At 41.2% G+C, this 12835-nt stretch overlaps 1 long non-coding RNA gene across 2 annotated transcripts in view; it reads left to right on the plus strand.

Annotated features, from left to right (window-relative positions):
* Window positions 1-241: 241 nt before the first annotated feature.
* The window catches only part of LOC144292888 (uncharacterized), a 51525-nt gene continuing 38931 nt past the window's right edge, over window positions 242-12835 (plus strand). The window contains exons 1-2 of one of the 2 annotated variants that reach the window (XR_013360274.1): window positions 242-454; window positions 2443-2712. This is a non-coding gene — a long non-coding RNA (uncharacterized LOC144292888). The other variant, XR_013360275.1, reaches the window with a different exon arrangement.

The following is a 12835-nucleotide window of genomic DNA, read 5'->3' on the forward strand; positions in this document are numbered from 1 at the left end:
AGCGGGCTGGGAACTGAAACAGGGGCGGGAGCTGCGGCGGGAGCTGCGGCGGGAGCAGGGGCGAGGGCGGAGCGGGAGCTGGAGGGGGAGCCGCGGGGCGGGTGCAGGGCCGGGTGGAGGGGGGGAGCCGGGCGGGCTGGAGGAGAGCGCGGCTGCGACCGAGACCGAGACCGAGACCGAGGCCGAGGCCGCGGCGGCGCGGGGGGCGCGCAGGGCCGCAGACGGGCCACATGGGCGACATTCCGCTGCCCGCAGCGCCCCGACCTCCTCGCGTGTCTTTAGAGATTTTAATAAAACGGTAGCGACGCAGCACAGCCCGAGACAGACTTTCAGGGTCTTTGAGCGGCGGGTATCCGATCCCAAGTGATGTGCACGTGGCTGATCCAGGCAGTTTTTAAATGGTTTCCGTTTCCCTCTGATCCGGAGTGCACGTCGCTCAGATCCAGTCATTACTGTAAGCATTAAAAGGGCAGTTTGTTCACGTTACTCTGATATGTCATCACTTTTCGGGGTTCATTAGGAAGGGAAACATGGTCGATATCTGTGAGTTACAGTCAGCTCAGCAGGCGTTTAACACGTTGAAGGTATGTGCCCTTTCTAAAGACGAGGCGCTGTGCAAGCAGTAACTTTTTATGTCTAGGGTAATTGTTGTCTTTGGTGGTAGCCAATAAGCACCTGGAGGTTTACACATGATCCTGCCTAGGTTAGAGAGCTTTATTCAGATTATTCATTCTTTTTTTTTCTATTTATTTTTGAACGTTACTATGCGATTAATTTCTTGGCATTCATTTCGAGTCGTTTAGGGAAATGTTTATATTTCATTGCCACCATAGATCCGGTCCTGCCTCCTCTTTTCTGGCCACAGGCTGTCTTCTCTAATCAGGGTTTTACTTGCTTTCTCGACCATTAATTTGTCACTTTCTACTTTGCACTGTAATATCTTTGGCCTCTGCGTGTGTTACATCCACAGATTTTTCAGTTGTCTGAAAGTCAGGCATTTATTTGAAATTTCTTTATATCCCCCAATTCTTCAAGGGTCTTTCATTCATCTTTTTTTTATTATTATTACTGAAGAGTAGTTGACATACAATATTTTATTAGTTTCAGGTCTGTAACATAGCAATTCAATACTTATTTACATTATAGAATGATCACCACTCATTAACTCTTGGTAGGTTTGCAACATTAAATTTCCTTGTCACATAATATGATTTTTTTTCTATGTGAATATCTCACTCCGTATTTTAACTCATAGCATATTCTGATAATGCACAGAAGATACTGAGTAGATTGAAAATTCCCATATTTTACCATCTTAAGCCATAATTTGAAGTAGTCAAATACTACAAACACTAGCGATGAAAGTCAGTTATTTATGTATTTATATGTAGATTTTCTGAAAAAGTGAATTGCAAGTGCATCAAAAATGATTAATCATCTAGATAACAACCTATCTGGAAACCAGCCTGGCATTCAGCTTGCCAGCTACATAATGTTCATTGATTTACCTGTCAGGTTCTTAAACTATAAAATTAAAGAATTTGGGATCTTAAGAATCATGGATACCAAGAACTCCTAAATTTTACATCCTAAAAAAATCATCTCCAGTGATCTATTGTCATTTTGTGTGCATTTGACCAATATTTATTGAGTACATACAGTAAACTAGTAATTTTAATAAGTCACGGAACTCCACAGTGAAAAAAAGATTAGAGTTCACATTTTTTGTGCGTGAGAGGGTGTGTGTGTGTGTGTCTGTCTGTCTGTCTGTATGCGTATGTGTTGGAGCAGGGGTTGTTACTGAATATGTAAGATGTCAAGTTGTTATAAATAAGCAAAGAAAAATAAAGGTATGTAGGGGATACAGGTTAACGGATATGGGTACTGATTTACACACATGGGTAGAGAAGGACTCTCTAATGAGGCTACATTTGAGAAGAGGCATAAATGAAGTAAATTTTGTTACCCCAGGAAACGAAGTTCCATGAAGTGTAAGCAGCAAGCACAAAATCTTAAGAACAATCTTGCTTGATATGAGTAAGGAATAGTAGGTGACCTGATACTATCTGAGCAAGGGGAAATGTGGCAGCTATATACAGTTGGAGAGGTGGGCACCTATCTGATCATAGGGTCTTGCAAGACAAAGAAATATAGATTACGTTCTGATTATGATGAGATGTCTTCTCTGATCAGAGTTTACCTCGCTTTCTCTACCATTACTTTGCCACTTTCTACTTTGCACTGTAAAATCTTTGCTTATGCGTGTATTACATCTACACTATTAGACTCAACTTAGCAGGTATTTGAAACATTAAGTAGAAGGGCTCTTTTTCAAAATGCCATATATGTAACTAAATCATATTTAGGACTTTGAATCTTAGAAATTAGCCCCCAAATACTAAGACAAGTCATTTGTTAATCATTGCCATTGTCTTATTGTAGGTGTTAGTGGCACTGGATGAGTCTTGCGGAACTTCAGAAGGACTTGGTGACCTTAAGGCCCACTGGGTGGTACCAGTAGTGACTACTTAGGCTCTCAGCCATTTGGTAGCTCACTTTGAATCCTTCACATGGCGTCATGCAGCTACATTTTCACAGGTCACCTTCTTTAGTCTGTCCTATGAAGTAAAAAGCTCTGAAGACCAGATATTCTCCAGGTTTAAGAGACATTGCTGCCAACTGCAACTTCCACTACCAAATAAACATAATTAAGTAAGTAGCGGACTTGAAAATCGACTCTTTTGGACCAGTTGTCCCATTCTCAGCAGTAAGCTGTGGAACAAGGCCCAGTCCTCTGCATTTGGAGCTTCTCCCAGTGATAGGGGAGAAAATTTGCAGCAAGGCATTCATGTCAAAAATCTCTTCTCCAGTTACAATGACAGAGTCTGGGACACATAGCAAAAGCCCCAGTGAGACTAGAGAGCAGAAAACCAGGGATTCTTGGGAGACAAGATCATAGCCACAGTAAGTGTGACAGCAACATTCCGTCATTCATTAAAAGTCATCGAATGGCTGGTATGTACAGGCACCTGGAGATACTGTGGGTGCAGTGGTGACCAAGGCAAAGTCACTATCCCTTGTGGACCTGCATCCCTCCCCCGATCCCACCCCCACTTCCCTAACCAAACGATTTCAAATCAGTCCTAAGAGAAAAAGCTTGCATGAAGGGATTGGTAGTTCCTGTTCTGGAAGGAGGGATACAGTTTCTGAGAAACAGAAGGCTGGCTGGTATACTTGTTCAAAGAAGGGAAAATCAAACTACTTTGTGATCATATTAGCGCAATAACTGTTAAAGTTTTATGTGTATATTCGAATCCCTGGGAGCTTTAAAAAACATCCCAAAGCCTAGCTTGTACTCCAGATGAGTGCGATCAGCTCTCCAGGATGGATGGGTCTCAGGCCTGAGGAATTTTTCAAGCTCTCTGGGTGATTTGAATATGCATCCAAGATTGAAAAACCGCTGCAGTAGCTCAATGTTTGACCTTTGTTCTCCGGGGCGTTTTCCTAGGCAGGTATACACTCCAGACCATATGCATGCGTGTACATTTGCATGTATGCATTTCCATACGTGTGTTCCTCTTCATACGGTGCGCTTATAGTGTGAAGCAGGGATTATCTGACTGGAAATAGATTTAGGGGCCTTTGGTTTGCTAAACAGATCCAAGCTCTTTGGTAAGCTGTGGCAATTTGGTATAATAACAAATCATGTTTGATATCACTGCAGGAAGGAATCCACCCGAGGCTATGCAAACTCCACGTAATAATAATAATAGTAGTAGTAGTAGTAGTAGTAGTAGTAGTAGTAATAATAATAATAATAAATCCAGGATTAGTTTCTGACAAGAAACTGCATTAAATCCAGGATCATATGTACTACTCTCATTTATTTTCCTATGAAAAAACCAGCACAATCTCTCAAAAGTTAGACTGATAGGTGAAACTCTTTTGTTACTATAACTGTCATTCAAATATCAGATGTTGATACTGTTTATCAAGCAAACATGTTTGCCACAGTACTTTCTTGCTGAACTCCTCTTTCTTGCTTGAGATTAATAGAGGTATGAAAATAGTTGACGCACACCAGTGGCACCAACACCATCCCCTGACCAGCACTGCTGTGCCTCTATCTCTTCTTCCAGTTTCGCATTCCCCAGGACTGGCTGTAAACCCAGCCAAACAGATAAAAGCATCATCTTGAGGAGCTTAAAATGAATTTGGTCTCATAAAACAGTAAGAGAATGGGCCACTGAAGTCCTCTGCCTTTAGGGACATATATATTTCTTAGTGTGGGGTAGAAAACCAAATCAACATTTTAAATTACCTCTGTGTAAATAAATGATATGACCTCAATAATTAAGAAACTTGAATCAAAACATGGCCTGAAGGGGGCTTAAGGGGCACCTGGGTGGCTCAGTTCGTTAAGCCTCCGAGTCTTGTTTACAGCTCAGGTCATGATCTTGGGGTCCTGGGATCAGCCCCAAGTTGGCCTCTTTGCTCTGCATGGAGTTTGAGATTCTCTCCCTCTCTCTCTGCCATCCCCTGCCCTGTGTGCATGCGTGCTCTCTCTCTCTCACTCTCTCTCACATAAATAAAATCTTTAAAAAAAATCAACAACAAAAAACCCATATTGCCTGCTATATGAAAGATTCAGATTTACTTCTAGATCAACTGACATACATCTTTAAATCCTTTCATGGTACAAAACCTTTAAGCAGTTTAATTCTCAGCATCTCTCCTCATCCTTTGAGTAGGATCCAGTGTAATGATGTTACTATCAAATCTAGGCTGAGCATGCTAATTATTCTTCTAAAAGATGTCAGGATTTCATCGTGTAATTACAATATTTTGCTCTTCTTAAAATGATTTCAAAAGTTGATTCCACCATATTGTCTCTATTGCTTATGGTTTTTGTTGTTGTTTTTTTTGTAATAAAAAATGGGACTCAAAAAGAAAAAAAAATGGGACTCAGTGTATTGATATTATTTTGGGATGCATGGCAAATAGTCCTTTTAATAGTATATAAGCATAATAGACCATATGGGGGTTTATTGCTGAAATTTCAAAGTCTGTTGCTCTTGGCTTCTTGATCTTTTTACATTTGTGTGGAATAAAGAGCCTGTGACCAGTTTTATTTTGTTGTTGCTACGACTGCCAGATATAGCAAAGCTAAGACATGTTGCTTTGAGTTATGTCCTAGTAGTTTTTGTTAGTATTGTAATTGAGCCTCTCCACTTTTCGTTCACTCGAGTGGCTCTGTGGATATCTTGATTTTATTCCATGTTAAACATGGTCATAAATATCCAATCGAGAAGAACTGTGTACAATAGTTATTGCTTCTGTAGTTATGACATGGGTTCATTCTAGGGCTAAGATTTCTTTTTTATTAGTAAACATTTTCCAAAATTTGATTACATATGGGTCATCTCGACAAAAAAAAGTTCACAGACCAAATATGTCTGAGGCACATGCAACCAACCAAATCACAGCCAAAGCAACGTCTGGTGGTCCATCCTTCCCTCAACTTCCATCAACTAGTTAACAAACGAGTATTTATTAGATTACACAGACCAGCACTTCTCAATTTTAATGTGCATACAGGATACCGGGGGATCTCATGAAAATGCAGATTCTGATTCAGAAAGTTTAGAGTGGGGCTTGAGATTCTCCTTTTCCAATGATGTCCAGAGATACCAAGCTGCTTGTCCAAGGCCCACACCTTGAATAGAAAGAAGCTAGGGAACTGGCTTGAAACCTAGATTCTTAGGCTCTGTACCTCACTTACTCAGTGGGACTAAATTGGAATTGCCACAGAAATCTGATTATTTTTTAATTTCTCTATTCCGTTGTAAAGCAAAGTCATAAACCACAAACGGGTTTTTTGAGTTATGTAACTAACTCAATAGGGTAGGTCGGAGTTCAATTTCAAATTATTGTTTCTAATATCTCTTAAACCCTGAAGGAATTCAGCACTGCTGAAGAAGAGGCCTTTAAAGGGGAGGCCTGCTTGGAAGAGTGGTGCTTCATCAGGAAACACCTTTTTCTCTTACGTGTCCCCCTCAATCCAACGTAGACCGTGTCTCAGAGCAAGGTTTCAGGTGTGCGGCCACTGTGCTGCCAAAAGTCTGAAAGCTGTCCTCCCAGCCCTAAGCATTACTGTGTACCCAGAGCGTTTGAGAGTCGGCTCGAGTCTGAGGCAGTGTTCCTAGGGCAGATGATGGCAACATGCCCAATGTTACTTAACGTAAAAGGTATGGAGGGACTCCAGTTTGCTTAACCATATGCCTAACATTGGCATCTTAAGTTACGGTATTTTCCAAGTGTCCTGGTACATTCATACTGTATGAGCACCTTTATGCATAAATCTTTGTCCATTTTGTGTTTCCTTAAAATGTATCTTAACAGATGATATATTTAAACATGATTATTTTAAGGCAATCATTACATAGTAAACAATTAAAGAAATTTTGCCAATGTATAATTTTAATGAGAACCTGTAGAAACGTATCTTGTACTTCATCCTTGCCAACGTTCAGTGGAACTTACCTACTAATAATATGAGAGGTTGAGTGGTGAAAATACAGAGGAGACAAGATTGGCCATACACTGGTAACTGTTGAGGGGGGGATGAGGATATGTGAGGTCTCTTTATTCTACTCTGTCTACTTTTGTACATGTTTAAAACTTTCCTCAATAAAATGTTGGAAAAAAACTTAGATGCACCGTAACTGTACAGCCAGACAAACCTTTCTAATGGAAAATCTGCACATATTTGTCCCCTCCTTATAGACTTTGGTAGCCTCCATTGCTCTCAAACCTTAAATAACTGAGCTCATATGGCCCCATAGATTCTAGTTTTTGTGTAATTACTCAACTTCATCTTAAACCATTTCCGCCTTTATTCTCTAAGATTTTCGAAGTTGATTTATTTGCACCTCCTGTGACATGCTTTTCATCTCTGGGGCCACATCCCTATTTTGAAACTTCTTTCACTAACCTCTAATCACAATTTTTCATAAATATTTTTAAATTTATGGTTTCTCTTTTTTGTAGTTCAGTGTTCCATGCATCTTTAATCTTCTCTCAGATAACTTTTAGCTCTTCTTTTACCTTTGTTTTCATCCATGTTTGACTCTATTCTATCACCAATTAAGTATAAAGCATTTGAACTTTGCATATACTGTTTGCTGTTAATGGTTGTGCTGATTGTTATTTAGTTGCGTTCGTTTCTTACTTCAATCATCCTGCTTTGTTCAGCTTACTGTGACATTTGATATGAGTCTGTTTTCTTTTATTGACAATGAAAATGATTTTAAAACTCTTTTAACTAGTACATTATTTTTCGATGTACCTCCTTCATGTGCATTTTCAGGGCATTGTTTCCTCATCTTTGCAGAATCTTGTCATTAATTCTGACTTAGATTGTGTACATGCAAATGGACTCTGAGATGGAAATTTTCATGCAGAGGTTTCTGGAAGAGGGCCCTTTGGAGAACCACTTCTAAGATGTAAGGAAAACAGGTTAAGGCCGAGGGAGAAGCTGAATCACAAGGCAGTTGAAAAAGTGACCTCCGCTGTACCACGGTTTACGCCGAGAGCAGTCTGCTAAGGAGGCAGAGGTGCCAGGCCTTGGACCCCCACCCCTGCATTAATGTGAGGGAGCAATTGCTAGGGTGGATAGAGCTTTGAGGCTTCAGCAGCCCAAGTCCTATCAGCTGGGAGAGTAGATACCTTGCACATCAGAGGGTCCCTGCCATGCACTCAGATCCATTTACTTCTTCTTGTAATTTCCTCCTGCCTGGGAACCACTTTCTCAGGATTCTGGTCTGTCTCGTCTCCTGGGGAAACTTAAAACTTGAAGGTTAGGGGAAGAGATTCAATTCCTTCTTGCTCCAGCTGATTTAAAAACTTATTGTCGGGATGCCTGGGTGGCTCAATGGTTAAGCATCTGCCTTCAGCTCAGGGCTTGATCCTGGGGTCCCGAGATCGAGTCCCACATCAGGCTCCCTGCATGGAGCCTGCTTCTCTCTCTGCCTATGTCTCTCTCTCTCTCTCTCTCTCTCATTCTCTCTCTGTCTCCATGAATAAGTAAATAAAATCTTAAAAAAAAAAAAATCATGTCTCCTTCCTTTAGATTTCCACATGCCCACGAACAGCACCTCTGCCGCTCCGCGTGGCAAATACCTGGTGACGTGATCCAGACCTAAGGCCCAGGTCACCAGGTCCTTATCAGGCCACGGCTGCTGCAGTTTTTAATTTGTCATCCAAATTGGTCAGGGGAATACCAAGAGATACCACCTAGATCGATGACAGAGCTAGACCAAAGATAGACCTCTTGGTCCTGAGATACAGCAGTAGCCTTTTCCAGGTGATCAGGGCCAGTTACACCACACAGTATTTTTTCCTTTGTCTGTAGGCTTTACTTTGGACATGGGATCCTGAAGTGACTGGTGGTAGCCTTAGCTTAGGTTCAGTGGAACTCTCAACTCTCTCCCCAGTGGGAGCATCTGCCTCTCTGGGAACCAGGATGTTCAGATCAGATTTCCTCAATCTAGCCACCATTGACATTTCAGATAATTCTTTGTTATAGGGAATTTTTGGTACATTGCAGGAGGTTTAGCAGCCTCCCTGGCCTCTAACCACTAGTCACCAGTAGTGTCCTCCAGTGTGACAACCAAAAATGTCTATAGACATTGTCAAATGTTCCCCCTTCCTCCCAGAAGGAGAAATAAAATCATCTCCAGTTGGCTTAGGCCCACAGAGACTAAATTTTAGGGAATGAGAAGTACAAATTCCCCAGCTGTCTCATCACCGGGAGTGACAATATTATTATCCTTTGGTTCCAATACCCATGCATCCTACCATTTGGAAACTAAACAGTATTCACTCCTTCAGGGTGTGTACATGTCATCATGGAGAATGGCACAGGGTATCTTCTTCAAGCTGACCAAGTGGTTGCACTTTCAAATGATTACCCTTCACTCTGTTTGTCCAGAGCTTTGGAGCAGTGGTGGGAGAGGGGCAGGGAAAAATACTTGGTGAGTCTGTGACCTAGTGGGCACTTTGTAAGCCAGACCTTGGCCAGGACTTCACTTGTTCTCAAGTCCCTATACACCTGTCTAGCAGAGGCATCATCATGACATTTTAGAACCTGGATTATTAATAGTGATTCAGACCCTTTGTCCTAGGACTAACAGCCCTATTCCTCTGTCCTACCACATAGTTGCCAGGCAGACGGTCATGAGTTTCTTTAGGAAAGCTCTGACGGTATCACTGTCAGCCACACCTATGGTCATGTTGTAGAATCCTTCCTTATAGGGACTGGATGCCTCTTCATCAGTCCTTGGGTTTCAGTCATAGAGTTTGCTCATGTCTGGAAACTGGATCTGAGAATGTGACATTTTATTTGGGAGGTTGCCCTCAGCCTTCTCGCTGTCCATCTTCAAAATATTTTATTGTACACATTCAGCAACATTCCCATTGGCTTCTACACTTTTGTGCCTCAGAACGCTGTCTTCTATTTTTTCAATAGTTCTCTATGGGTCAGGATCACAGGCTGCCCCTCAAACCTTGCTACTCATTATGGTAATTGCTCCCATCTGAATTCGGATGGTTAAAGGCTACCAGCTGAACTCTATTATCTCAGGATCCTTATTACTTTCAGGGACCTCTGTTCTGAATCAGCATTTTCTACGATGAGCCTAGCCTACGGAAGACAACCACCACAGAGCTGCTCATTGCTGCTGCCTAACTCTCACTGACATGTTCCTTTCTGCTTCGATGAATGGAGTGTCCAGAGGACACCTCACTAGTTGGCTTCTGGGTTGTTCAGCCTTACCTAGTAGTAGTAGCTACAGCATCCCCCCTGCCCCCCAGCTCCTCTTTGAGCGTTTGGAGAGTGTTACAAACTGAACATTTGTGTCCTCCCCCCAGATTCATATGTTGAAGGCTTTAATTCCCAACGTGATGTTATCAGGAAGTGGGGTAAGGGTAAGGGAGAGTGGTCTATAAGCTAGGAAGATGGTCTTCATCGAGAAATGAATCTGTAGGTACCTTAATCTTAGACTTTCTAGCTTCCAGAACTGTGAGAAATAAACTCCCGTGGTTTCACCCACCCAGTCTATGGTGTTTTTTTATAGTAGCCTGAGCAAACTAAGACTTAGCCCTTCCTCCAGCATCAAGCTTAGGTGATCACTTACTCCAAACTTCGAAGGCCATGCCAGTATCTCATTAACACTGTCTCATAGGGTCTCTGCCAAAATACTAAATCTCATATTTTGGGAGAACTCTTTATATCCAATTTTATGCCTCTCTCCTTGATCCCACACCCAAAATTTTTTCATCTTTCTCTAATATATGTTGCCTAGATGCCAAAGCTTTTTTGGAATATATTCCGTTTCCTCCCTTAGCAAGCCCAACAGTGCTTCAACTGGGTTATGCTGACATTTGACTCAAAATATGGGTCCAGTCACCAGAGAGGGAAAGAAGGGTGCATTCTGTAGGACAATATAATAATGTCTTACAAGGCAGAGGCTTCTGCATTGCCTATAAGCAAGGGTCAAGGGACTACTGACATTTACACGAGATGGAGATGTTTGCAGATTCAGAGGGTTCAGGGAAATCCAAAGTTTCAGAGATCTCAAAGTCATGAACTAAGGTGTCCTCATCTCAGATCTCAAGCCTCTGTTCTTTACCTACCAGCCCTTAATCTTGGTGTAGCAAACTTGCCAGGGTTGGGAAGTCAAACCTCTCTGGAGATTTCTACCCTTACAATTAAGTTCTGGGCCCAATCTTCTTCTTCTTCTTTTTTTTTTTTTTTTTTTTGGCCCTTTAGCTATAGGTGGTGGGGATCTCTTTATAGGCAGCCAAAGAACTCTCTGACTTTCACATTTCGTCTTAAATAGTGATTATTCACCTTCAGCCTTTTATTTCCTTTTTTCATGCATTGGATAGTCCCCGGCAGCAACTTCATAGTTCTTAAAAATACTACTGTCCACTGTACTTTCCAAATGCTTAGTACGTGCCTTACATTCTGTTCACAGGCATCTGTCCCCATTTACCACGAGCGAGGGTTTTCACACTTGCCTCAGTAGAGAATTCCAAGGGCTACCAGTGTTGTTCTGTTGGCTGCCAGAAATGGGATCTTCATCATCATCATCTGGCTGGCTGGCTAGTGAGTGAAGCCTCCAGTTCTCACTTTAGAGCTGGCTTCCTAGGACCTTTGTTAATGCCAACTCCCTCAGGCCAGGTTTCCTGGAAACAAAATGCAGTAGAGATTTTTTGTACAGGAAGATTTATTGAGAGGACACAGTGGACCACTCCTGGAAGGCTGTGAATAAAATGAGATTGCGCAAAGAGAATAGTTGAACTGCAGTTCAGTCACAGGACTTAGGCCGATCCCATGGGGAGCTCCAGAGCTATGTGGCCCCTTTGCACTCATCCCAGTTGAAAGCAAAGAAGTGTAGGGCATTTGTTCACCACCATCTCCTCCTCAACACTTAAAATTAGTCAATTTTATTGTGTATGAATTATAACTTAATAAACAAATAAGAAAATATGCTCTTACAACAAAGTAAAATAAAAGTTTTAAATAACATTATTATAGGAGTGTGAAGATTTTTCTGAATATATCATAGGATGGGGGAGAGGGTTAGAGTACATATAGAAAAAAAAAAACTTCTTTAAAATCCTTTTTTAAACTCTCTTTTTGCCCAACATCTGACTCTTCAAAGTACTTGCTAGATCTCTTCTGTACTTTTATTCTGCTTCCAGACTTTGCCCTTCTTGGAGCATTTCCAACATCATCTTGGGCTTTTTATCCACACCCATATATCTCCCTGACCATTTCTTCCTCGAGGTAAAATAATTTCACTCTCAGCTTTTGCTGTTTGCAGCTCCATCCACTGATCTACTTTACTACTTAGGGATCTTTGGGATCCATCCGCCTTTGACAGTCGAAGACTGGAGATTATAATTTCCGCATTTAAATATTTTATCTTCTCACATCTGCCATCTGCCTATGTTAATTATAGCCCTCACACATTCCCTGGCAGTGCGAATAAAATCTTTTAATATTTAATTCAAAATTACCAATAATTTTCATTGTTTAAAGGAGAAAAATTAGAATTCACTGCTATCATCTTAATCCAAGGCTGCACTTCGAATATAAGATCCGGCAGGCGAAAAAAAAAAAAAAGATCCGGCAGGCAAAGTTCTAAATCTGTCTCTTGGAAGTGCTGCATTTCTCACCGTAGAGTATTTTAAATAAATGTGTATCACACCAACATTAATATTTCAAGCAACATTTTATTCTGTTTAGAAAAACTGATGACTTTACTGCAAATACATATATTTCTATTAAATAGTAGAGTAGACACTGCAATGACACACATGAAGACTCGGTTTAAAGTTGATTGCAAATGAGAGTGATAACTCCGCATTTAGTTTATGAAAACTGTCATCAGGTCTCTGCCTCAAATACTGTTTACTAAAGAAAACCTGTAGGAATATTTACTAACCTATAGGTGAGCTCAGATATATATATATTTTTTTTATGCTAGGATAGGAAATTGGAAGTTGCTAGATGGAGTCATGATACCAGAAAGTAATGGGAGAAAATAATAAACCAAGTGGATAAACCGTTCTTTCTAGCCTGAGAGTGGGCTGCTTGTCCATGTTCTCAGATTTTTTAATGCCTCTTTTCTTGTCCTTTCAGGGCAATAGGTGAGCTACTTTAGCACTTCATAGGACTTACCCAGAGTTTTCTTTTCTGATTCATTTGCCAATCCAAAGCCAGCTTCCTTTTGTAAGGGAAACGCATGAGGAAGAAAAAAAAAAG

This window comes from Canis aureus, chromosome 21, assembly GCF_053574225.1.
Source record: "Canis aureus isolate CA01 chromosome 21, VMU_Caureus_v.1.0, whole genome shotgun sequence".
Taxonomy (NCBI): Eukaryota; Metazoa; Chordata; class Mammalia; order Carnivora; family Canidae; genus Canis; species Canis aureus.